General features: G+C 43.8%; 1 protein-coding gene across 2 annotated transcripts in view; it reads left to right on the top strand.

Moving 5' to 3' along the window:
* STON2 (stonin 2) overlaps nucleotides 1-25,336 on the top strand; it is a 134,217-nt gene that overhangs the window by 7,057 nt on the left and 101,824 nt on the right. The window lies entirely within an intron of this gene.

Here is a 25,336-nt window from a genome sequence, read left to right on the forward strand (position 1 = left end):
AGAGAATAAGATAGAGAAAGAGATATGTGAGAGAGATACGTCGATTGGTTGCCTCCCCCACGTGCCCTGACCGGGCATCAAACCTGAGACCCTTTGGTGCATAGGTTATGCTCTAACTACCAAGCACACCGGCCAGGGCATGTCTGAGCTTCTTAAAGTCTTTCTTTTGTGACTGCCATCTGACCATCTAATTGGCATATTCTGCCTGCTTGCCTCACCTCCTGACCAGTGAAGCCACTGAGTGATTCATTAGCAGATGAGTAACCCTGGACTCTAATTCGACCTTCCCATGTTCCTTTTATTAATAGGAGTGCACTTTGCAACTAATGGTGTCAGACCTCTTTGTAAATAAAATCTAATCCCACCATAAACTCTGTCAGACTGGCAGGCAGTAGGTCTCCTTCCACTTGCAAAATGACCTGGGAAGGTCAAGCACCTGGTTTAAAGTCTTGCAGGAAGCCTCTGGCACTTCTGTATCCCACCTCTCCTGACATTTGGTGATGCCTATCTTAAGTGGCTTTGCAGGTCTCCATAGGGAGGGTGGTGCTGAGAACTTGGAGCCCCTGGATTCTAGTTAGGATTTTCTCCCTTTATATTAGACCCCACGGAGGCCCTCCACTCTAAGTCCAGAAGGTCCTCGTTACTTTTAATTTGCAGGGGATATAATTACACCTGTCCCTTCAGGCTAAACCCTGGCTCCCCTTGAAAGAAGGTATCATTTTAGTGCTGTGGGTCTGTGCAAGCACACCATCTGAATGAAATGGCATTGGCAGCCCTTTTATGCCAAATGTCAGTTAACATAGAAGGGCTATCAGTAGCTTTCAGTTGACCTGAACTTGGAAGTGAGACACTACACTCTACCAGCTTCATAGAATCACTCCATTGGTTGCCTTCCTTTTTTTTTTTTTTTTAATTTTTATTTTTCGCTAAAAGTATTACAAAGGGTATTACATAAGTGTCCTTTTTTCCCCCCCGCCCTTAACAAGCCCCTGCCCTCCCTTACCCCCCAGTGTCTTATGTCCATTAGTTATGGTTATATGGATGCATACAAGTCCTTCGGTTGATCTCTTACTCCCCTCCCTCCAGTCCCCCAACCCTCCCTGGTCTTCCCACTGCAGTCCGACAATCAGTTTGAGGCAGCTCTGCCTCTGTATCTATTATTGTTCAAAAGTTTGTAATGGTCTTAATTATCCATGAAAGAGTGAGATCATGTGGTATTTTTCCTTCATTGACTGGGTTGCCTTCCTTTTGAAGTTAGCTAATTACCTACAAAAAAAAGTGAGATGAAAACATTTTATTTCACCCTGCCACCGTGGCTCAGTGGTTGAGCATGGACCTATGAACCAGGAGGTCACAGTTCGATCCTAGTCTGGGCACATGCCTGGGTTGAGGGCTCGATCCCGGTGGGGGGCATGCAGGAGGCAGCCAGTCAGTGATTTTCTCTCATCATTGATGTTTCTATCTCTTTCTCCCTCTCCCTTCTTCTCTGAAATTATATATATATGTTAGAGGCCCGGTGCATGAAATTCGTGCACGGTGGCGGGGGGGATCCCCTCAACCCAGCCTGCACCCTCTCCAATCCGGGACCCCTTGGGGGATGTCCTAAACCGGCAGTCGGACATCCCTCTCACAATCCTGAACCACTGGCTCCTAATCGCTCACCTCCCTGCCTGCCTGCCTGATCATCCCTAACTGCCCCCTGCTGCTAGCCTGATTGCCCCCAACTGCCCCCCCTGCTGACCTGGTTGTTCCAAATTGCCCCCCGCTGTCGGCCTGATCGCCCCTCATTTCCCCCCCGCCCCCCCCCCCCGCCCCCCCCCCGCTGGCCTGGTTACCCCATGCAGCCTGCTGTTCAGTTGTTTGGTCGTCCCTCACTAACCCCCTGCTGGCCAGGTTGCCCCATGCAGCCTGCTTGTTCAGTTGTTTGGTTGTCCCTCACTAATCCCCCTGCCAGCCTGGTCATAGGCAGCCATCTTGTGAGGGTGTGAGGGTTAATTTGCATATTACTGCTTTAATATATGGGATATACATAGTAGTATATCCTATATAATAAAAGCCTAATATGCTAAGTGTCAGGTCATTTGTTCGTCCATTCAACCAATCAAAGCATAATATGCTAATGATATGCTAAGGCCACTCAATTACTAGTAAGTAATGTGCACTGACCACCAGGGGGCAGATGCTCCGACCAGTAACTTAGCTTGCTGCTGGGGTCTGGCAGATCGATCAGGACTGAGTGAGATGGGCCGGACATGCCCTGGAGTCCTCCCATGGTCCCTCCCCAGCTGGCCAACTTCCTGCATCCCTCCCCAGCCCCGATCGTGCACTGGTGGGGTTCCTCAGCCTGGCCTGTGCCCTCTCTCAATCTGGGTCACCTCAGGGATGTCGGAGAGCCGGTTTCAGCCTGATCCCACAGGCCAGACTGAAGGACCCCACCGATGCTTGAATTTGTGCACCGGGCCTCTAGTATATATATATTTAAAAAAAGAAAACATTCAATTTCTCTGCTTTAGAAATGGATTGTATTTGTCTATCTTTCCTGAGTTGAGCTTTGAAAAGGGAAAAGTCATAATGTCATGGTTAAGCAGAAATGGTGAGCTTATTGAATTATACATTGTTTAAATGTTGTCCATTGTGTCAATCCATGGCCATCAACAATCCAGTTTTACTTGTGTATTTTCCTGCTATTGTCAAACATAAAGTACTAATTTTTTCTACATCATTCTTTGTCCCCACATTTCCCTCAACTTTAAACACTGAGCAGTTGAGGGTGTGAACAATTTTATTATTGAAGTTATCAGTCACTATGAACAGCGATCATTCATCCAGGTTTACTATATTCCAGGTCCTCTATACTACATTATCTCACTTAATGTCCACCTCAACTCTGTACGGTCGGGGACAATAGCATCTCACTTAACAGAGGAGACAGACAGAGGCTGGACTTACTAGTAAGTAATTTGTCAGAGTTTGTAGTAGACCTGGGCTTTGAAACTCTCGTCTAACCTCTTAGCTCTGTGTCCCTAGTCACTCCTGTACCTACTAACAGAAGGAAAGTGCTCTAAAGCATTCACAGGCTCTCTGTCCACTCGGGCCACACCCGCGAGGTCCTGGTGGCGGGAAAACTGTTCTGTTTTGGCTGTCAGTTCACACCATCAGCAGGACTGTTGGAGCACACTTCCTTCTCTTCCTTGCCCTATCTCTTCCACCTTGACTTTTTTTTTTTTATAAAGTATCACCTAAAAAGGTGGCGAGTTGGGAAGTGGGAATCTGTTTGCATAAATCCCACATGTCTCAGTCACTCACCAGCAGCCTAATTGGCATGTGGGTCCATGCCCTCTGCAGCAGCCCATCCAGATGTGCCATCCAGCACACCCTGGGGCCCGGGCACTCAAGTGCTCTGCTGTGGTTGGTGTTCAGTTCCCGATCCATAAGCAGGCTGTGGGGAGGCAGTTCCAGGGAATCAGAGTTATTTACTGTCAATATTAGACTCGGCTGGGAGGCTTGGCTAGTCCCAGCACAGTGCCCACAGGGCCAGGGGCTTTGATCACCTGTCATCTGGCTGCCCCTTTCCTGTGAAGAGGACAGAGAATGTCCATCTGGTCTTGGCCAGGCTCCTGGCAGGAGTGGGTCCTGGCCATAAGAAAGGAAGATCATATCTTAGGTTCATTTATTCACTTAAGGGGGAAGTATGTCTCATGGACGGAGCACGCAGAATGGTTAAGATCTCGACTCGGAAGCCAGCCTGTCTGGGTTGGAATTGTGTGGTCTTGGGCATTATTTAACCTCCCTGTGCCTCAGTTTCTTTACCTAAATAAATGGATAATAATAGTACCTACTTCATAGGGATCTTTCGAGGATTACGTGAGGTATTTAATTAAATGGGTTCGAAAGCCCTATGAGACCAATGTCTGGGAGAGAATAAGTGTTACATCATGTTTATCAAATAGTACATTAAAATAAAGTGGTAGGCGAACAATTGCTTGTAGGTAAACAGTGTTATGACAGTGAAGCTCACCTAGCTACTTCAGTAAACATTTTCGCGATGACTTCCATGCAAATGGAATCTTACTAACTCTACAAGGGGAATTTGCCATTTTATTTACTAACTAGAGACCCGGGCCCCTCAGCCTGGCCTGCGCCCTCTCGCAATCCGGGACCCCTCAAGTAGGGTCCCTAGGCCTGGCTTTTCTTCCCCTGGCTGTCAGCAGCTGGCCTCGCCCCCACTGCTGCTTGCCATCTGTGTGGTGCTGCCCCCACCCCCCGCCCCCCCCCCCGCCACTGGTTGCTTCCCTCTGTGGGCCACAGGGGTGGGGTGCAATCTCTTGGCTGGCCTGGGTCTCCCTCTGCGGGGCGATTGCTGGCTGGCCCTGCACACCTGCCACAGCATCGCTGCCAGTGGCATGGGCCTCCCTCTGTGGCACAACTGATGGGGGGGGGGGGCAGGGCAGATTGATTGCCTCACAGAGGGAGGCCCTGCACACCCGCCACAGCGCCGCCAGCTGGGTGGCCTGGGCCTCCCTCTTCGGCCTTCCTCTGTGGGGTGATTGTGGGGCGATGGTGGCCCCCCCGCCCCCGACCAATCACGTCGCACCTGCCTTGCTTGGCCTGGCCCAGTGCGTGTCATAGCATGGTCGTCTGGAAGGTCATCCGGACTGTCATTCTGCTGTTTCCTCGTTCGGTTGATTTGCATATTATGTTTTTATTATTGTAGATTACAGGTGACATTCAATATTATATTCATTTCAGGTGCACAGCATAGTGGTTAGACATTAATGTAAGTTACAAAGTCAAGTACCCACCTGGCACCATACATAGCTGTTACAATATGAGGGAATTTGCCATTTTAAAGAATCATATGACAAAAATGTTTGTAAACTGCCTTTTTGTGTCCAGCCAGTGTAGCTCAGTGGTTGAGTGTCGACCAATAAATCTTGAGGTCACCATTCTATTCCTGGTCCAGGCACATGCCTGGGTTGTGGGCTTGATCCCCAGTATGGGGGTGTGTGGGAGGCTGCAGATTAATGATTCTCTCTCATCATTGATGTTTCTGTCTCTCCCTCTCCCTTCCTCTCTGAAATCAATAAAAATATGTATATTTTTAAAAACCTGCCTTTTTGTAAAATGGACATGAGGAAAACAGGAGGAAGAGGGAAGTCCAGGATGACTTGATATTTTTGACCAGGGCTCCTGGGAGGGTAGAGCTGCCATCATCTTGGGTGGGGAAGGATTCGGTGGAGCCATCTTTGGGGGAGGGAGAGTCGTGGTCCAAGTTTGGATGCGTTAATTTTGAGAGGCCTGATAGATGGTGATGATAGTGCTCAGTGGGTAGCCGGGGAGCCAGGTGGGAAATCAGGGCTAGAAGCATCCCTGCGGTGGCCCTCTTCATAGACATGGTCTGCAGCTGTGAGGGAAGGAAAGTAGACGGAGAAGCGGAGGAGTCCTGGACCAGGGCAGCCCAGCTCCTGTGGAAAAGTCAAGCCAGCTCTAGGTTGTTCTTCTCGCTTTGCAGGTGTAAAATGAAGTGTGGAGCTGTCGGTGCTGATCTTTGGTTAGCTATCATTTGACCTCTCTGATGTTTAGACTTCAGTCAAGAGACTGGGATCTGATACCACTTGACCTCTTCCTAGCTCTGTGACCTTGGACAAGCTACTTACTCTCTGAGACTCAGTTTCCTTATCTTGAGGTGGGAACTGGTAATAAAAATGCCCATTTCAGAGGTTTGAAGGCTTGGTGAGAGCAGCTGTGTTCATCATAGGATGCTGTTCTTGTCTTATCGCTGTGAAGTCCCCACAGCTCTTGTCAGTGTCTGCGAAGGGAGGAGCGGTGACAGCTCACACATTCTCAAGCCCTTTGAATTTTCCCTGAACTGGAAACCACATTTTAATTCAGCCCACACTGCTACTGTTTTCCTTCTTTTTATTAAAAATAAAGGACAGAGGTCAAGGAGATAGTGCAATAAATCCCACACACATACGCCAGCTACTTACGCTTCCTCTGTAATTGAAACTCAACATCCAGAGATCAAGTCTGGCCCCTGTGTGTGGCAATTGGGACACGAATCACAGATGTACAAGTTTTCAGAGACCTGAAAGCTGAAATGCAGAAAAATATGGGTACCCCCTGGCAATGACCATGTGCCCATATTACATGCACCAGGAGGCGCCAGGTAAGAAGGGCCTCATTCTTTTCTAATAAACTAACTGATCCTCCCCCACTGCTTTAAATTCAAGTTTTATACTTGGTTGGAAAATGTATCTAAGACAGTTGGTTTCACTCAGCAAATAATATGCTTCTGAATTTTTTTTTTTAAATCCCTCTCTCAAAGCTAAAGAAGAATCCAGAAATATGGACACTCAAATTCTGAAGTCTGTTTTCTCAGTTCTCTAATTTAGTATGTCTGCCATGTTTGCATTTATGGTTTAAGTGCTTTGAATTTGTGGCTTTTCTGTTTTGCAAGAGTTACTGTCAGGGAGAGGTCTACCAAAAGAAACACGACTATTAGTGGTGGCAGGGCCAAATATATGTAACGGTGTGGTTGGTTTCTCAAACCCTACAAGAATTTTTGGGAAGCTGTCTCCAGACGGAGGTGGTGATGTGAGGACTGAAAGCAAACATGAGAAATATACCCAAGCAGACAAATGAATAAGAAAGAGCTTCCAGTGAGTTTCTTTCTGGTCTTTCAGGTTGAGGAAGTAAAGAGAACTGGGGCATAAACGGTGGGAAATTTCCATCAACGGGAAAAAACAATAGACTAACTAATCCTCAACCCCAAGGTGAGAGCCCAGGGTGTCACAAGGTCAAAGGATCCTGCCCCATTTGTCTGTGGTGACAGCCTCCCCCCCTCCCCTTCTCCCTCCCCTCTTCCCCTCTCCAAAGGAATGCCTCACCCTTAAACAATAGCAGTGTCCCTGGGAAGCTGAAAAGGTACATGCAAAGGGAATTTTTAGAAATCAAATCATTTCAAAAGCACACCAGTGGTTGTGCTTTTCTGTATTTTCCAAGTTTCCTTAGTGAGAGTGTATACCTTTTGGAATTCAAATATATATGCAAATACTATTAGAAAAATAAATTTAAAAGAAGGAAATACACTTAGGTGTGTGGGGATGGGTGACTTGTCACCATTTAAAGGTGCTGAGTAGCTCAAATTTAAAAAAAAATAATGAGGATTATTTTGTCCTACAAGTCGTAACACTCCCTAACATATCTGCTCTCTAAATTTACAATCTATAAAGAAGTACCCAGTGTCAACAGTGCCTGTCACCCATCAAAACCCAGGACCCTGCCCAGCCCGCGTGGCTCAGTAGTTGAGCATCGACCTATGAACCAGGAGGTCACAATTCGATTCCTGGTCAGGGCACATGCCTGGATTTCAGGCTTCATCCCCAGTGTGGGGCTGCAGGAGACAGCTGATCAGTGATTCTCTCATCATTGATGTTTCTGTCTCTCTCTCCCTCTCACTCTCTGGAATCAATAAAAATATATTACAAAAAAAAAACAAAACAAAAACCCAGAACCCTGCTCTACAAAAGCAGAGTAAGCCCTCAGTCAACACATACTTATTCGATGCTCACGCTGTGCCAAACCCACCCAGTAAGTCCCTGTTCCTGGCTCTTGTTCCTGGCAGTTGGAGACACCCTCGTGCTCTGCCTTAGGTTGGCAGTCACGAACTCGGGATGTTTCTTGTTTGCGAGGGGCCGGCTTCACAGCTGCAGCCCTGAGGCCCACGGTGGTGTTGCAGTGTCTGCTGGGTTGTTTGGGTTGTATGTTTGTGTGTGTGTTTTGATGGGAGAGGATGGCGGAGGGATTCTTATAAAAGGGAAGGAGATATCCTCTGCAGCCCTGAAAACGGAAATGAGGAATTATCAGCTCAGGGTCAGCAGAAGCCACAGCGCCTGGCTTCCTTCAGCTCCGCTCCTCTGGGATGGCTCTGTTTTGTTTTGAAAGGTCTGAAAGTGACAGGAGCTAGATAAATTGTTCTGGGGGGAACTTTCAGCAGGGAGTCCAGAGGTCCCCAGGGGATTTACTGAGAGATTTTGGGAATGGCATCTGTGAAGCACTTAAAATGATTGTAAATACTGTATGTGTATTTTCCCAGAGAAGAGCTCTCTGGCTTAAATTATATCCCAAAGAATCCAGAAATTCATACATGTTAAAATAATATTCAGAACCAGTTCTACCTGGCTGATGTGGCTCAGTGGTTGAGCGACGACCTATGCACCAGGAGGTTAGGGCACATGCCTGGGTTTCGGGCTTGACCCCCCACTAGGGGGAATGCAGGAGGCAGCTGATCAATGATTCTCTCTGATCATTGATGTTTCTCTCTCTCCCTCTCCCTCTCCCTCTCTGAAATCGATAAAAACATATATTTTTTAAAAAAGAACCAGCCTTAGCCAGTTTGGCTCAGTGGATAGAATATTGGCCTGTGGACTGAAGGGTCCCGGGTTTGATTCTGGTCAAGGGCACGTATCTCAGTTGCGGGCTCGATCCCCAGCCCTGGTCAGGGAGCACATGCAGAGGCAACCAATCCATGTGTCTCTCTCACATCGATGTTCCTCTCTTTATGTCTCTCCCTCTCCCTTCCACTCTCTAAAAATTAAGGGACAAATATTCTCAGGTGAGGATTAACAAACAAGCAAACAAAGAACCAATTCTGGGGGAGGTGTTCAATTTGGAGTTGTGCATCTGGGCCTTGGCCCTAACTGGAGAACTCTTCCTGGTAGATGTCGTGTGTATGTAGTGGAAGTATCTGTGTAAATGTGTAAACCATCTAGGGCACCCACAGAAGTCCATGTTGCAGGAGGATGAAGAAGGTTTCACTTCTCCAAGTGCTGGAAACCCAGAAATGCACAATCCCTGCACTTCTGTCTAACTCTTCCTATTCTCCTTTCTCCCAGTTGTCCTTGAACCTAGGCAGAACTCCTATAACTCTGTATTACCTGAACAGTTCACTGTTGAACTGAACATTAATACCTCTTTTACCTGGTCTTCCACTGGTTCTAAGCAAACCAGGTTGATTTTCCCTGCAATGGAAGGTTGAGTTTGGCCCAGGTCTCCATGGTGATGACAAGAGAAGCATTTCTGCTGAACTTCTGAGCATCTATTTATCCTGTGCCCAACATGTTAATGTTGACTCTCTCACACTCGGTTCTTCTTTCTCCTCATAGTAAACATTCCCTCTGGGTAACCTAGTCCAAACTCACGTCTACTAATAACCGGTCAATCTGTATTAGCAACACTCATCTCTCTTCTTCTGAGCTCTTTATCTACCTGTTTAACAGGGCCTGCAGACATTTCTCACAGGCCCATCAACACGCTCATCATATCACTACCCCACCTCAAGCATTCTCCCCCTTGAAGTTCTTACCTTGGTGAATGGCTTTAACATCTATCCAGTTTTCCAAGGATCTTTTTCATCCACCCACCACATCACTACTCCCTCGATCTCAATGAGCCCCAAATAGTCTATATTCCCAGTCTTGATGGTCTTACATCTTAAATGGTTCATAAAAAAAAAAAATCCTTCCTCTTTACCCCTCATCTTGTGGTGCCTGATCACTATATTTAGTAGCAGGTCTTCCCACCTTCCAGTCCCCTTCCTCATTGCTTCCAGAATGGTCCTTCTAGAACACATGTTATTTTTGCCCAGTTGGCTTGGCTCAGTGGTTGAGTGTCAGCCTATGAACCAGGAGGTCATGGTCAGGGATTCTCTCATCATCATCTCTCTCCCCCTCTCTCTTTCTCTCTGAAATCATTAAGCATATATTTAAAAACATAAAATGCATGTTATTTCCTTACTTAAAATTGTTTAATTGATCTCCTTAATTCGGTCTTTAACCCAAAACTCAACCTTCTTGGCATAGCCTAGAGAAGGTCCTGCCTGACCTGACTCCTAACCTTCCTAAACTCTTCTGGCTCATTGCTTCAGTCAAACTGAATTATCTATAGTTCAGAAAACACAACGTGCTTTCATTCATCTCCTAATCTTTGTATGAACAGATTACATTTTGTTACAGCTGTTTTGCTTGGGGGCTTTATAAAAAAACTACTACACTTCTCGGTCATGTACAAAACAAACACCCTTTTTCTAGCTCCGCATCACCCATCTCTTCCTCCTCCGTTCTTAACAGGAACTCTGTATCTCAGGCCATCTGTGAACTTGAACCTCTTTCTTAGCCCCATCTTCCCTTTATACCTTATCTCTAGATAAACCTTCCCCTTATCTCTAGTTCCTACCCTATCTCTAACACATACTCCAGGGCTGTTGGGGTCTGTGATGGGTGATGTTTAAGAATGGGGTTAGGTGGTGGGGAGGTCTGGGGATGGATGAAAAAGTCAGGCAAGTCTGTTGTGCACACTTTCTGGTAAAAAACAATGGTTTTGCATATTAACTGTTTAAACATGGCTAAGTAAAACGACACCCTCTAATTGACCCTATTGTATTGTCTTGTTTTGATCTTATAGATGTCATACTGCCAGCTTGGAATGTCCTTTTTCCCTGTCCCAAACTAATTTCTGTTCACCTTTCAAGCCCCTGCCCAGATATCACCTTTGCTGACCCCAATGGCACTGGGGTTTCTCTGGGGAAGTGGGATCACACTGTATTGGGATTGTCTGTTTATTTGCTTGTCTCCCTCAAGGCAGGGTCTGGGTCTGGGTCTGAGTCCTCTTTCTAGTCCTGGAATTTCACCAGAACATGCCTAACAATGGGAGATGTTCAATAAATGCGTGATAAAAAGCTTTTATGGAAGTAGTGTCTACTGCTAGGTATTTTATTTTGTTGGAGAATGTGTGAAGACCACATAGGGTTTGAGACAAGTGAAATCTGCTTTTCCTCCTTTGGGTATTTTCAATATATTTGCAAATAAGTGTGTCTATCAATTCCAAACCAATAAATTTGTGGACACAAAAGCAAAAGGATTTGCGATTTTTCTGTGGTCATTCGGAGAATTTGTGACAGGAAGATCCCAGGAAATAGCCTCTTGCCCCTCCTCTCAGGTGAGTTTCAACATATGCCAGGTGAATAGAAAAGTCCTTCCTCCATGGAAGCTTGTAATGAGGATTAACTCTGTGTATGCTGGTCATTTTTTGCCTTCTTTTAAAAGCTGTACTAATCGCTGCTCTACTCTATTCCACGAATTCTTGTTGCTTTCCTCCTGTGTAGCTGGCCCTGACCTTGAGAAGGGCATGGACATCCCTCAATGAGCTAACACTGCAGTTAACATTCTTAAGGGTCAGCACTGACCATCCAAGCCCCCATAATGTCTTGGTACAGCGTTTATCACTAGAGAAACCTTGAAATTCTCTCTCGCTTTCATGACCCTGGAGGCCTCTGGTTTTTCTGTTTCTCTGTCTGGCTCTCTCACTTTGGGACCCCCTATTTTTTCTTCTCATCTCCACCCTTTCCCATATGTAGGCATGCTCCAAGAGTCAGCCGTCTTCTTTAATCTATCTTTTCACTTTCTCTGTTGATAACCTATTAATTCTCTTGGCTTTATATCCCCACCCTCCATTTTTACCTCTAATTAGATCCCTAATCTATATATACTACATCCACCCTCTTTCCCCCAATCCTTGAATCTCAGCATTTCCCAAACTCACTTTTTATCCCCACTCCCAATTAAGTCCACATTTCTAGTGTCCTTAGGATGTTTATTGGGACCATCTTTGCCCTTTATCCAGCTCACCTTCTCCTAATCACCCCAGCTTAATTGCTGTTTCCTATCCCTGTTGTTTCTTTTATTCTGTTGAAGAAAGAACAAGCGATAGGTGTTTATTTTCATCTTCTTTCCCAGTCAAGTTTTTCCCTGAACATTTGACATTTTCCTGCTTTTTTCTTAAGCGTGGGTGGTGAGGTGGGAGGGTGTGTGTTGTTGCGGGGCTGCTGGATTGCACAGCTCCAAGAGCAGCATTCAGATAAAGGGGCACACCCCCATTCCATCGGTGTGAGTGGCGCCTCCTGGAGTTGTGCAGCAGGTGCTGTGGGAGCGTTGGTGCAAGCTGATGGAGTGTGGGTAAGGGTTACTGGGAGTGAGGCACTGAAGACTGGCATGGCAGGGAAAGAGTTAAGGGGAGTTGGCAGTTCAACCCAGGAGGAAAGTTCTATTTCTTTGAAAGAAGGAAGGACAGGGAAATTGTTTTTCTCTTCCTCATCTGCCTGGGAGAATAAAGCTCTGTGTTTTCCAGACAAATCTATGTTGAGCTAACTTTATATTAGAGCTACCCCCCACCCCCAAGCTTGAGATCCGTGGCCTAGAGCTCTGTTAATTTCCTTGTTATTCTTGATATAGGGAGCATTGGCAGGAGCCTCTAAAATGAGTTGTCACGTTCCTGCAGCTGTACTGATAAATTTGGATGGTCGCGGGCTCTCTTGTCACCATTGGACTCCTTTACATGTGGTTTCTGTGTGGTTTCTATATGGTTTCACAGTGCGGGTCACACTGCTGCCCGCCATTTACTGAAACAGCCAGATGACATGGATACATCAGCAGTGGGACCCGTTGGCTGGTGCCTGTAGCAGTGATGTCCGCTGTCCAGGGACCCTCAGAGCACCCAGCCAGGCATGCTGCTGCCTTCAGCTGCACCGGCTGTGCAGTGCACTCTACACAGACACTGCTCACATGGATGATCATACAGATGGGCGCCCAAAGCTATCCAGTGTGGGGTCCCTGCCTCCAGGACCTTCTCTCACAAGGCTTTCCCAAGCCAACTAATGCCTGGCATCCTGCTGGCCAGGCCTTTGGCTGTCTCAGACTGAAGCTCACACGACTACTTCCTTTTTACCCCCAAACTTCTGAGATCTCCCCCTTTCTTCCACTTTCACTTCCTGAATGCCATGACCACAGGAATGAGATCAGCAAGTTCTTGCCTTGTTTCTTTTACCAGGCTAACTCCTACTCATTCTTTTTTTAGTAGAAGTAATAATGGTAATAGATAACATTAATGGAGAACTTATTCTTCACTGTGCTAAAAGTCTTCCATGCAGCATTTTTCTCATCCTCACAGGAATCTCTGAAACTATTAGGTGAAATTCATGTTTGGAGAGTTTAGGAGACATTCCCATAGTTACAGGTAACAATGGTGAGGATCTTGGCCTGCCTGACTGCAGAGCTTGGTGCTCTGAATCAGTGTGCTGTTCATTTTCCTAAGACCCAGGTTATCTATAGCCTCCTCCAGGAAGCCTCCCTGGGCTCTTCTACCCGGCCCCTGGTTCATCCTCTATAGTAACCTATGTTGTCATTTAAGTTCAGGGCCTCTTAGAGGTGGGAGAGATCGATGTTTCTTCCCTTTTCTGTTAGTTGATTGAATGACTGAGTCAATGGATTGTTTGAGAACAGTCTCCAAAGTCAGAATGGTTTTGGTTGGACTCCCAGCACTACCACTTATTAGTTCTCTGACTTGGATCAAGTTACTTAACCTCTCTGGCCTCAGCTTTTGTTGCCTTTAAAATGGTGGTGTGACTAATAGCACCTACCTCAGAAGGTTGATGGGAGAAGCAAAGGAGATGATGTGCCTCATTATGGAATGACAAAGTGTGCCTCTACGTGCGTAGTGCTGGGAGTCCAGGGAGGGGAAGGAGGGAGGTCTGTGGATATCATCGTTAATAAAGCAAGAGCTATTCCAGCTGCTTCCCCTCCTCGAGCCTTTACCTCCCTGACCAATCAGAGGTAGTGATTCCCAGGAGCGTCAGCAAAGCACCCAACTGTTCTGAGGGCCCCATCCCTTTCCACATTCTGCTGCTTGGTTGACAGCAACGTGCAGACTTTGTTTTTTCGAATAATACTCTGCAGTCCACAGAGCACTCTCACCCACATTATCTCATTTAATAATTATTCAGAGTTGTAAAATTGCCTGTAGTTTCAGGAAATTCCCACCCTTGTTGTGGTATGACTGGTACCTTCCCCTCTCCTGCTGACAGTTATCACCTAGGATATTTGCGCCTGTCTATACTGAGTTCTTTAGCAGCATATTCAAACATTTCTTTTTCAAGTCTAGAATTCAAAGATTCTCATTTCAGATTCTTCTTATTTCCAAGTGAGTGGCCTTGTTGGTTCAGGTCCTCTGCCTTGGATTGAAGGGCAGAACGTGACAGCAGTCGCTAACCAGTCATCTCTTCTCTTTTTGGTCCATTTGAAGTCACAGGGTTCTAGGTCTTGAATGGAGCCTCATAGAGAGTGCTGCCTCCACATGCACCAGGTGCCTGTGTGAGAGCATCGGCCATTCCCTTTTTTGCTACATAGATGATCAGATTCATTCTGTAGAATGATGACTTCCCAATTTGCATCTCCAGCCTTGAGTGCCAGACTCCCATGTCCAGATGCTTAGTTGACATTGCACTTGGATGTCTCAGAAGCATCCTTATTTAAAAGCATCATATTTAAAAAGAGACACTGAAAAGAAGGAAAGAAAAAAGAAAAGTTAAGAAGAAATGCTTATTTTACCCCTAAATTTGGACTCGTTTCCTCCACCCCAGTCAATGGCAGTATTGTCTACTCAGTTGTCACTCTTCCACCTTTGCCCTCCCTCCATATGGTATCATCCATTCAGAAGATCCTGTAGATCGTACCACCAAAATATATTTTAGCTACCTCCTCTTCTCCGTCTCTATTGCCCCATCCTGATTCCAGACAGTCATCTTTTTTCCTGAAAGAAATAAACTATTTTAATTTTTAATGTTTCTAATATTTTAAATTACAATGTAGTAAGTAATATTCATTGTATGATTTTTAAAATTTATCTATTTCTCAAGACCTAATATCAACAGTAAGAATTTTTAGTATTTTGGCAACAAGTTTTAAAGGTCACAGAACAGTCATATTTTTCCCTTTGATTATGAAGATTGCTTTACATAACTTCAGCTTGCATAGTTTTTTTAGAGAATAATTTTTAAAAATTTAGTTAAAATACATATAATATAAAACTTACCATTTTAATCATTTTTAAGTGCACAGTTCAGTGGCATTAAATACATTCACATTGTTGTGCAACCATCACCACCATTCATCTCCAGAGGACTGGTTGACTCTCTGTTGGCCTCCTGATGCTCAAAGGAAAGATACCCAGAATTATTCTTCAACATTTTGCACTAAAAATGATCACCCTTCCAGCCTTGCCCCAGGTCTCTGGAAAGGCCAGCTAATTTTGCAGTGGCCTAAGTAATAAACAAGGCAGAATAAGAAATTAAACCTTCCAGAAAGAGAATTCCATACAAAATATGTCCGAAAGTGCTACATATATAATTGTGTTGTTTTTTGTTTTGTTTACTATTTTCATTATTTTTTATTTACTCTGTACTATGGGTAATAGTTGATTTAATTGAAGTTCAGTCTCTTATCTATAGAGGAAAAATTATTTAAAGAAGGCTTTGTCTAGGCCTCCAGATATTGAGTTATAGAGTAAATTCTCCCATTTTAAACTACTATCCGGCACAGCATGGGTGTGTGTTCTGCGTAGAGTAACACAAGGCTGAAATTAAAGGTTGGCCACTATGTCCTCACCTGGAACTCAGGATCTCCTCCAAGCTTATGCCTGTTGTTGACAGAAGTCAGTTCCTTGTGGTTGTAGGATTGTAGTTCCCTTTTTCTTGCTGGCTATTGGTTACCACTCTCAGCTCCTAGGGGGCTACCCTTACCCTCCATTTTCGCCTCCTTCGTCTCAGTAGTGGAGAGCCTTCCTCTCACACTTTGAATTTCTCTGATTTTCTCTTCTGCTACCAGCCAAAGAAAACTTTGCTTTTCATTGGCTCAATGATCAGGTTAGGCTCACCTGGATAGTCATCTTATCTTAACGTCAATTGATTAGTAACCTTAATTGCATCTGCAAAATTCCTTTTGCCATACATTATGATGGCAACAGTAACACCAGGGTGTAGAGATCATGGGGGTCATTGTAGAATTCTGCTTGCCACAATTTCTCTCTCCAATTTTATTAGAGTTGCATTCACCTGCATGTAGAAAACTTGATTTTAATACCTTAAACAAAAAATTTTCACACATAATAAATATAGAGATGCGTGATCATTGATATTAGTTCAGTGGCTCAGTGACATCAAGGCCAGTGACTCTGATTCTTTTAGCCTTTCCTCATGGCTGTAGTATGATTAATGTAGCTCCAGCCATCATGACCATATTCAAGATAGGAAAGAAGAGAAAGTGAGAAGGATTAGGGATGCATGAGCAATACCTGTGAAACAAAACAAAGACAAAAAAATCATTTCTCAAAACTTTATTTTCTCATCATACTTCTGTTTATGTTTCATTGCCCAAAACCTGGCCAAGTGCCTATCCTGAGGTACAAGGGAGGCTGGGAAAGCAGGAATAGGAATTACAGTGACTGACTCAACCGATGATACATCTTCTGGTGCCAGATGACGATAGGAGATGAATGCTGGTGACACAGCTAACACATTTGTTATACCTGTTTTCTGGAAGGCAGAATGTGGTATAATAGAATAGAGACTTGTGATTCTGTCCCAAATCTATCATGGTTAAGCTGTGACCTTAGACTGGTTAAGCAACCTCTCTGAGCCAGTTCCCTTATATATCAGGTGAGAGAAATGTCTGCTTTACTTATCTCAGGGCTATTATAAAAATGAATTGAAATAATCCATGACGCCCTAGCTGGTTTGGCCCAGTGGATAGAGCGTTGGCTTGTGGACTGAAGGGTCCTGGGTTCGATTCCAGTAAAGGGCACATGCCCAGTTTGCGGGCTCGATCCCCAGTGGGGGGCATGCAGAGGCAGCCGATCAATGATTCTCTCTCATCATTGATGTTTCTATCTCTCTCTCCCTTCCTCTCTGAAATCAATAAAAAATATATTTTAAAAAGATAATCCATGACCTTTTTTGCAAACTGGAAATATAGGCTAATTATAATTTTGTTAAGTATTTGGAATAAAAATAAGAATGTATTTCATTGATTCTAAGAATTATATGGATGTATATACATATTTTAAAATACTTTATAATCTCTGAAATTAGATGCATTTTACAATCTATGGCATCTTCACTTGAATGAAATATAACATTTTGTTAAGCTTCTTGGAAAGTATTAGGGTTATGCCCTGGAAATATGGCCATCATTGGGACTCACAGCCTTCTGTAGTCTCCTAGGAAATTGACAGTCTCGTGATGGAACATTCAAAGTGATACACTCATGACTCTAAAATATAGATGGAAAGAAATGATCCACACCAACTCTACCTTTATACAAGCACAATGTTAGTATCCCTATTCCAGATATGGAACTGAAGAAGTCAGCCAAGATGAGTTTACCTAGATGGACTAAGCCAGTGACTCCTAAGAGTTCAAGGTACTGGAAAGTGTTGTGTTCTGCAGATTTTAAAGCTTGACCTCCTACCACGGTCATTCACTGAACATGACACACTGTACAGGTACCTGGGGATATCCTTCTGGGTCACTGCCTCAGGAATGCACCAAAGATCAGAGAGCCAGTTTTTCAAACCAAGTGTGACTTAGATCCTGGACTCCGAAGGTGGGGCCATGGAACTGATGAATAGCACAGCCACCAGGATTTTTACAAATTATAACCTTGGGATGGATAACAAATATATATAACTTGTTATATGTGTGTGTTTATTTATATGTATATGTATTTATACAAATACACACAAATAATGTGACTTTAGAGGGAGCAAGAACAGACATCTAGGGATAGGGGATGATGGTATGTGTGATTGCAAGAGAGAAATAGGAGAGAGTTACTTTATAGAGAATCATGGGTAGATATTGATTATAGTTAAAATATGACATATATTCCTTTTGAAGTTCTTTCTCATATATTTGACTTGAGGCTGGAGTGTTCATTCTACCCACCAATTTCTGATAGAAAAAGAGTGGTCAGTCTGTTTTTAAAGAAAGGAATATTTAAACATAAAAATTATAAAAATATAGGAAAAGCGAACAGCCAGGGCCACTCAGTATTTCCCTTTCAGGAATATCAAAGCACCTGTTCATTGAAGTGTGTGTGTGTGTGTGTGTGTGTGTGTGTGTGTGTGTCCGAGTGTGGGTGCACACGTGTGCTCATTGAGAGTGTGTATCTGTTCTCCAGTGAACTGTGCTCAGGTTCTATTGACATGAACTCTGATGTTCATAGGAGAAAAGAATTTGGAAAAGGAAGAGGAGGGGGGAAAAAAAAAGAAAGAGGAGCAGTATTCCAAACCCTTTATCTGATGAAGGCCTTTGCCATAGGGCAATCGGCGCCTTCCTGGCTTCTGTTTATTCTGGGAAGTTATGAAGCAAGTAGCACGGTTACTTTGACTTCCTGATTAAACTTTTATGATTTCTCTAGCCCACTGTGACAGAGGTCTCAGAATATAAAACCGTGCTTCATATTTTGTGTCCTTGTAACATGCACAATTCTGAGTACATAGTAGATGCTCAGTAAGTTTGTTGAATGTCTTGTTTTGAAGAAAGCTCTAAAGAAATATGTAAAATCCATGCATTCTCATTTTTTCCATTCTTCCTTTTTTTCTCAGTTTTCCTTTTGACATTTCGATGCTTGTTCTTGATCAGAAAAGAGCTAAGGCCTTACTTAGGGGTTTGGAATTGGCATTGAGATCTAATTTTAGATCTAGTTTAAGATGTTTCTGCATAAACCCCAAACAGACAGCTGGACAGTGTTTGCCAGTAGCCTCACAAGCCAATAAGTGGATGCAGAAAATTTTAAAGGTGCTGTCTAGTTGAATACATGTGGCAAAGAGATATAAGGCAAAGATAACCCCTTTTGGATCACTAACCAAACAAGAATTATGTAGTGGTATTATAGAGCATAATACAAAATAAAGCTTTGTCCCAGTTCTGAAGGGATGGAATTAATCCATCTAGCTACATGAAGCCCTCCTTTCCTTCTCAGATGATATGATTTATGAAAGTTCTATTTAACTCCTAATTGATATTTCCTGGATATCAGTATAAAAATCACCCTAATTTGGATGATCTAAACTGACCTTTTTTAAAAAAATGAGCATAAGTCAGAAAGGAATGTTTCAGGGAAGGGCTTCCAATTCTGGCTGTAACTGGCAACAAACCAGTCCTTCTGCAGTAAACAGTCACAAACCTGGATGAAATAAATGTATGAGATACCTCTTTCTAGGTATTGGTCAACAGAAAGCACAATATTTTGATCCTGAGAGAAGGAAACTCATGAGGTGAGTCTGACGGTCACAATCTTGGCCCTCTTCCAAGGAAGAGTTTTATGGTTGGAGGTAGTATGTTGGAGTCTACTCTGTCACAGCAGTCCTGTTGAAACAAAGAAACAGAGATCAGAGCATGGGGTAATTGAAGCATCTGGAATCTGCAGAGCAGGGCACTAGAAAGGAGAGAGTTGCATGGGAAAGGGGGGACAGAAGTGAGTCTGGGTGTGCCCAGGGAATCCTTGGCTGGGCCGGAGTGCACATATACAGATTGAAACCATATGAAATTTGCCAAAAGTGTTGTCTTCAGGATTGAAAATGGGCTTTTCATAAATCCATCCAACAAAGTAAAAGACCAAGCCTACGAAAGATCAGGGTGAGCAGGCAGATTGACTACTGGTAAAAACCAGGTCTCTTCAGAGAAAGATCAAATGTAGAAAGTCTTCAGGGTATCATTAGCTATGATTAGGTATGCAAAGAAATAGTAAAATATTACTCATATTAAAAAAAAAAAAAGTCAACAGAAACTAATCCCCAAATGCCTCAGAGGTTGGGTTTGGCAGACAAAGCATTTAAAGCAGCTATTATCAATATGTTAAAAGAACTAAAGGAAGATATTGTCATAATGAGTGAATATATAGGGCATTTCAACAGAGAAATAGAAACTATAAAAGAATCAAAAGAAAATTCTAGAATGGAAAAGTTGAATAACTGAGAAGAAAACTTTACAAGATGAGCTTAACAGGAGAATGAAGATGATAGAAGGAAGAATAAATGATTTTGAAGACAGACAAACAGGAAAAGAGATAGAGAAAGGAGAAGAAAACCATTGATGTGAGAGCAAGACATTGAATGGTTGCCTCCTGCATGCCTCCTACCAGGGATTGAACCTGCAGCCTGGGCATGTGCCCTGACTGGGAATCGAACTGGCAACCTTTCATTGCATGGTATGATGCCCAGCCAAGTGAGTTGCACCATCCAGGGCCTCAGTAGTCTTTTAAAGCCCTTACTCTTTGCTGTTAGTGTTGTTTTTTTTTTTTTTTTTTTTTTTTTTAATATATTTTATTGATTTTTTACAGAGAGGAAGGGAGAGAGATAGAGAGTTAGAAACATCGATGAGAGAGAAACATCGATCAGCTGCCTCCTGCACACTCCCTACTGGGGATGTGCCCGCAACCCAGGTACATGCCCTTGACCGGAATCGAACCTGGGACCTTTCAGTCCGCAGGCCGACGCTCTATCCACTGAGCCAAACCGGTCCCGGCTGCTGTTAGTGTTTTGATGGGTAACCTATCAATAGTTTAGAAAGACTACTGTGTGATTGTTTTATGTTGCTGTTGTACCTCCCTGCAATCTACTGTAAGCTACTTGAGGCCTGTGATGCTGTCCTGCTTGTCCTTGAACCTTCAGGCCCTGAATGGGCCCAGCACAGGCACCCAAGATATGCTCCTGCTGATGCTGCCTCCTGTCCTTTGGGACACATTGAGGTCCTGTTGTGGCCGATTGCTTCCATCATCAAGAGTCTGAGGAAAGTTAATCTCCCCTAGCTTGAGTCACTCTTGAACTTTCAGTAGCTTCCCATCTCCCATTGAACTCTTCTTCTCAGCCGTTAAGGCCACCAATCCTTTGTCTCCACATTTCCTCAGTAGACATCTCAGCTCTCATCAGACTGACCTTTACATTGGCCCAAAAACAAGCCCCACAAAGGTCTGAATCTTAATCGTCACTTATGCTGATCCTCTGTCCCAAGGATGTCCTTACTCTTTCCTCACAAAAGTCCAGAACCAGGGATGTCCTTCAAATCCAAGAAACCAGCCCAGCGCCTTATGCTTCCAGCCCTTGCAGATCTCTCTGTGGCTAAACAGCATTTCCGGTATATCCTCCAATAGGCAGTTCTTCCTGGATTTCTTGTGTTTGCTCTTCTGTGTAGCTTCATCTCCCCAGCTAGTTTGCGGTCTGCTTGCGGGTCACTATCTCAAAGGGTGCCAGTTGCATTTCTGGACACACTGGGCTCAGGAATTCCTGTAACAAATCTATTTCTATGACTCCCAATCCTATGAGCCAACTGGTTTCATTCTCCACCCCCAAATTTTAGTGTGTAAGGGATGCTGAGAAATAAGCTTCTCTCTGAAATGGCAACCTGGAGACTTCAATGAAATATGTAATGTCTCTCGGTCAATGCTGCTGCTGGGACTGAGTCACTGCTCATTTGTGGTGATGATCCTAAGCCTCACTTTGTGATTCATGTTCTAAAAATGGGGTGAGGTTTTCACAGAGAAACCAATCCAGTGTGAACTTACCCTCACAATTATTGGGTTCCTCTGTGGTAGCCAGCTGCTAGCACAGCACTCCTCAAGGTATGGTGTCTGATGGCTTATTGGATGATGTGACTGTATCTTGACAAATACCTGGAATTCATTTCACGGAGTTATGATAGGGGGTTCTCTGTAATAGATTTGTTCTGCCAGGTATGGGACTTCTCATTATCTAACCAGCCTATACCTGGATCTGAGATTCCCGAGTATGGGGTAGATAGATCCTTGGGGCTCTTCTTTCATTCATACTTTTGGTTAGTAGTCTTGGTTCCTCAGCCTATATCTATAAAGAGTAGGCTGAGTGCTTGACTCCCCTAAGCATCTAGGACAGTGGTTCTCAACCTTCCTAATGCCGCGACCCTTTATTTTTATTTTTATTTTTTAAAAATATATTTTATTAATTTTTTACAGAGAGGAAGGGAGAGGGATAGAGAGTTAGAAGCATCGATGAGAGAGAAACATCGACCAGCTGCCTCCTGCACACCCCCTACTGGGGATGTGCCCGCAACCAAAGTACATGCCCTGGACCGGAATCGAACCTGGGACCCTTCAGTCCACAGGCCGACGCTCTATCCACTGAGCCAAACCGGTTAGGGCATGCCGCGACCCTTTAATACAGTTCCTCATGTTGTGGTGACCCCCAAACAAAAAATTATTTTCGTTGCTACTTCATAACTGTAATTTTGCTACTGTTGTGAATCGTAATGTAAATATCTGATATGCGGATGTATTTTCATTGTTACAAATTGAACATAATTTAAAGCATAGTGATTAATCACAAAAACAGTATGTAATTATGTATGTGTTTTTCCAATAGTTTTAGGCGACCCCTGTGAAAGGGTCGTTTGACCCGCAAAGGGGTCTCGACCCACAGGTTGAGAACCGCTGATCTAGGAGAACTGCTCTAAAAATGGCTGAAACGGGAAATCACTAAAACCAGAATGTGTTAATGACAGAAATGGGGTGGTTTCATGAAATTTGTATGCTAGTCCCAAGACTTCCACTAATGACCTGTGTGACTTTGGGCGAGTCATTTAGCAATGGCAGTGATGGCTGGAATGGGGCCTGGCACATAGTAGGCTCTCTGTGAGGTCCTCTGCTATTATCATTGTCTTTGATATAGAGGGTAATTATTCCCAGTACTAAGCACTGGTGTGTATTATCTTACTTAATCCTTAAAATTATTGAGTTTTGTTATTCTTGCTGTCCCAGGGTGACCTGAGGACTGAAGTCTGGACAGTTTTAACTCCTAGGCCCATGCTTTCAATCTCCATTGCTACACCTAATTTCCTTAGGCTTCAGTTTTCTCATCTGTAAAACTCGAGAGCTGGACTATTGGTCTTTAAATCCTTCGAGCTCTAAGATTTCCAAGTATTTCCTCCATAACCTTCACCCTTTTCCTCCTTTTTCCCCCCACAACCCTTTCCCACCCACACTCTCATACTGTGAATCTCAGTGAATTCATTATCACGAGATCTACAGGATGTTTTCCCCACTGAGCTGTAACATTGCATGTGTCAGCATGTGGACATGTGTTGTGGCTCTTTTGTTGTTCTTGGACCTGGTTTACATGTTGTTGCTTTTGGGAGAGGAGGCATCTGACTCTTCAATTTTACTGTTTTATCTTGGCCTGCAGCCATTTCCACATTGAGTTACTCGAGCATTTGACTGGGCCAGAGAAAGGTTTCATGGGAGAAGCCTGTGCAATCAGCTCTTGGGGGCTGGGCTCTATGTGGTTCTTTGGGAGACCTGGTTTGTAGCACTACATTCTCCAGACGGTTTGCACATGTCTGGTCCGTGGCTGGTAAGGATCTTAGGAGAGCGACTTGGGAGAGAGATTTCTGGGCCTTGCATTTTCTGTACAGCTTGGGTGCCCTAGCGGGTTTCCACATGGGGAGTTTCACAGATCATTTCATCATGGTTCCATTGTAATTGATGTTTGTAAATTGTTTCAGTTGAGTGGTAGTTTTTTTATATTCTCTAGTACTTTTTTGTGTCTTTGACCCAAAGATTAGAGTGTTTTGGCATTGAAAGACCTGGGTTCAAGGGTCATATCTAACATACCTGCTTGTTATGGCCTCTGCTGGATCATTCTTTGGGTGACATTTATGGTGGGGGGGGAAGGGTGGAGAATTAATTTGTCAGTGTCCTGGGATATAAGAATTCTTTCACTTATAAGCCTGGAGAAAACATCTTAGGAGCTTAGAAACAAAACAAGGACCTGGAAATAACAACAACAACAAAAAAACACAACTGTTGGATAAATCACTTATCCAACGCAGATTTCTTCATCTATAAAATAATGATATTAATACCTGTCTTACCCTATTAAAGTGACTATTGAATCAAATGAATTATGGTGTGAAAATACGTTTCTGAAAATTATAAATTCTATACAAACATTAGCTGTTTTTAGGAAGCATCATACAACAAAACTAATTGTTTTAATTACAAAAAAACCCCAAAGCTGTTAATGTTTTTATGCTGATTTTCCACAGCACAGATTACTTACTGCAGGTAATAACCTATAATAAAATTTTCTTTTTATTGTGAACCACTTAGAAGGCTATGAGTTTAACTCTTCTAGACTAAAATGAATACTGTGAGTAGTGAGTTAGTTAGAACTAATATTGTACAAGGTGGATGGTAGCTCTTTTGCAGAAACACATTAATTTTGCATTAATTCAGATTTTATTAAGTCATCATAAAAGTAAGAGCAAGGTTAAAGTTGTATAAGGGCAGTAATACTAAAAACAAAATTATAAGTCTGTAAAGTATCCTTCTATATACTTAGAATGTAATTGCAGTAAAAGTAAAGGCTAGGCTTTTATGTACTAATTCACATCGGCTTAGAATCAGAATGTGTTTAACGCACATTTTACACTAAAGCAAATATGCCCTACCCCCTTACTCCAAATGAACAAAATGACTCCATTTCTCTTTTTTTTTTTGATTGGTAAACCGTGCTTGGATATACCATCTGGAGATTGTTGGGTTTCTGCCAACGTTTTAACTCAGGCTTGCCAAGAGCTACCTGCCTAAGGCAAGAAACTGCACTGATTTTATAGGAAAGAGCATGCTTTTACTTCACCATTTGGTAAAAGAATGTGAAAGGACTTTGGGCAATTTTAATAATTGTTTTACAATGATGGCATTATATTATAGTTAGAAATGTTTCCATACTAAAATAATTGGGGAAACTGGGGGATCTAATTGCTTAAATTTGTGTGATTATTTACAAGTCTGATATGGAGGCACATGCAGAGATCTTGATGCTAAAGGCAAATATTTCCCTGTGAAAAGTGGGAGCAAGACAGGGGCACAGAAAAGTAAGGCCAGTGGGCACCACCCAGGCCTCCTTGTGGGTAGTGTTGAAAGCCCTAGACCTCCCTGGCTGGCGTGGCTCAGTGGTAAAGCATCATCCTATGAACCAGGTGGTCATGGTTCGATTCCTGGTAAGGGCACTTACCTGAGTTGCAGGCTCAATCCCCAGTGGGGGGGTGTGCAGGAGGCAGCCGATCGATGATTCTATCTCTCTCCCTCTTCCTTCCTCTCTGAAATCAATTAAAAAAAAAAAAAAAAAAATATATATATATATATATATATATATATATACTAGAGGCCTGGTGCACAAAAATTTATGCACTGGGGGGGGGGGCGGGGGGGGTCCCTCAGTCCAGCCTGTGCCCTCTCGCAGTCTGGGACCCCTCGGGAGATAACGACCTGCTGGCTTAGGCCTGCTCCCGGGTGGCAGAGGGCAGGCCCAATCCCTAGGTGCAGCCCCTGGTCAGGCTCAGAGCAGGGCTGATTGGGGAGTTGGGGCGCCACCCCCTGTCATGCACAGAGCAGGGCGGATCGGGAGGTTGTGA

Source organism: Myotis yumanensis, unplaced genomic scaffold (assembly GCF_028538775.1).
Source record: "Myotis yumanensis isolate MYYU_CA2020_CCGP unplaced genomic scaffold, mMyoYum1.0.hap1 SCAF_1, whole genome shotgun sequence".
In the NCBI taxonomy this organism is placed as follows: Eukaryota; Metazoa; Chordata; class Mammalia; order Chiroptera; family Vespertilionidae; genus Myotis; species Myotis yumanensis.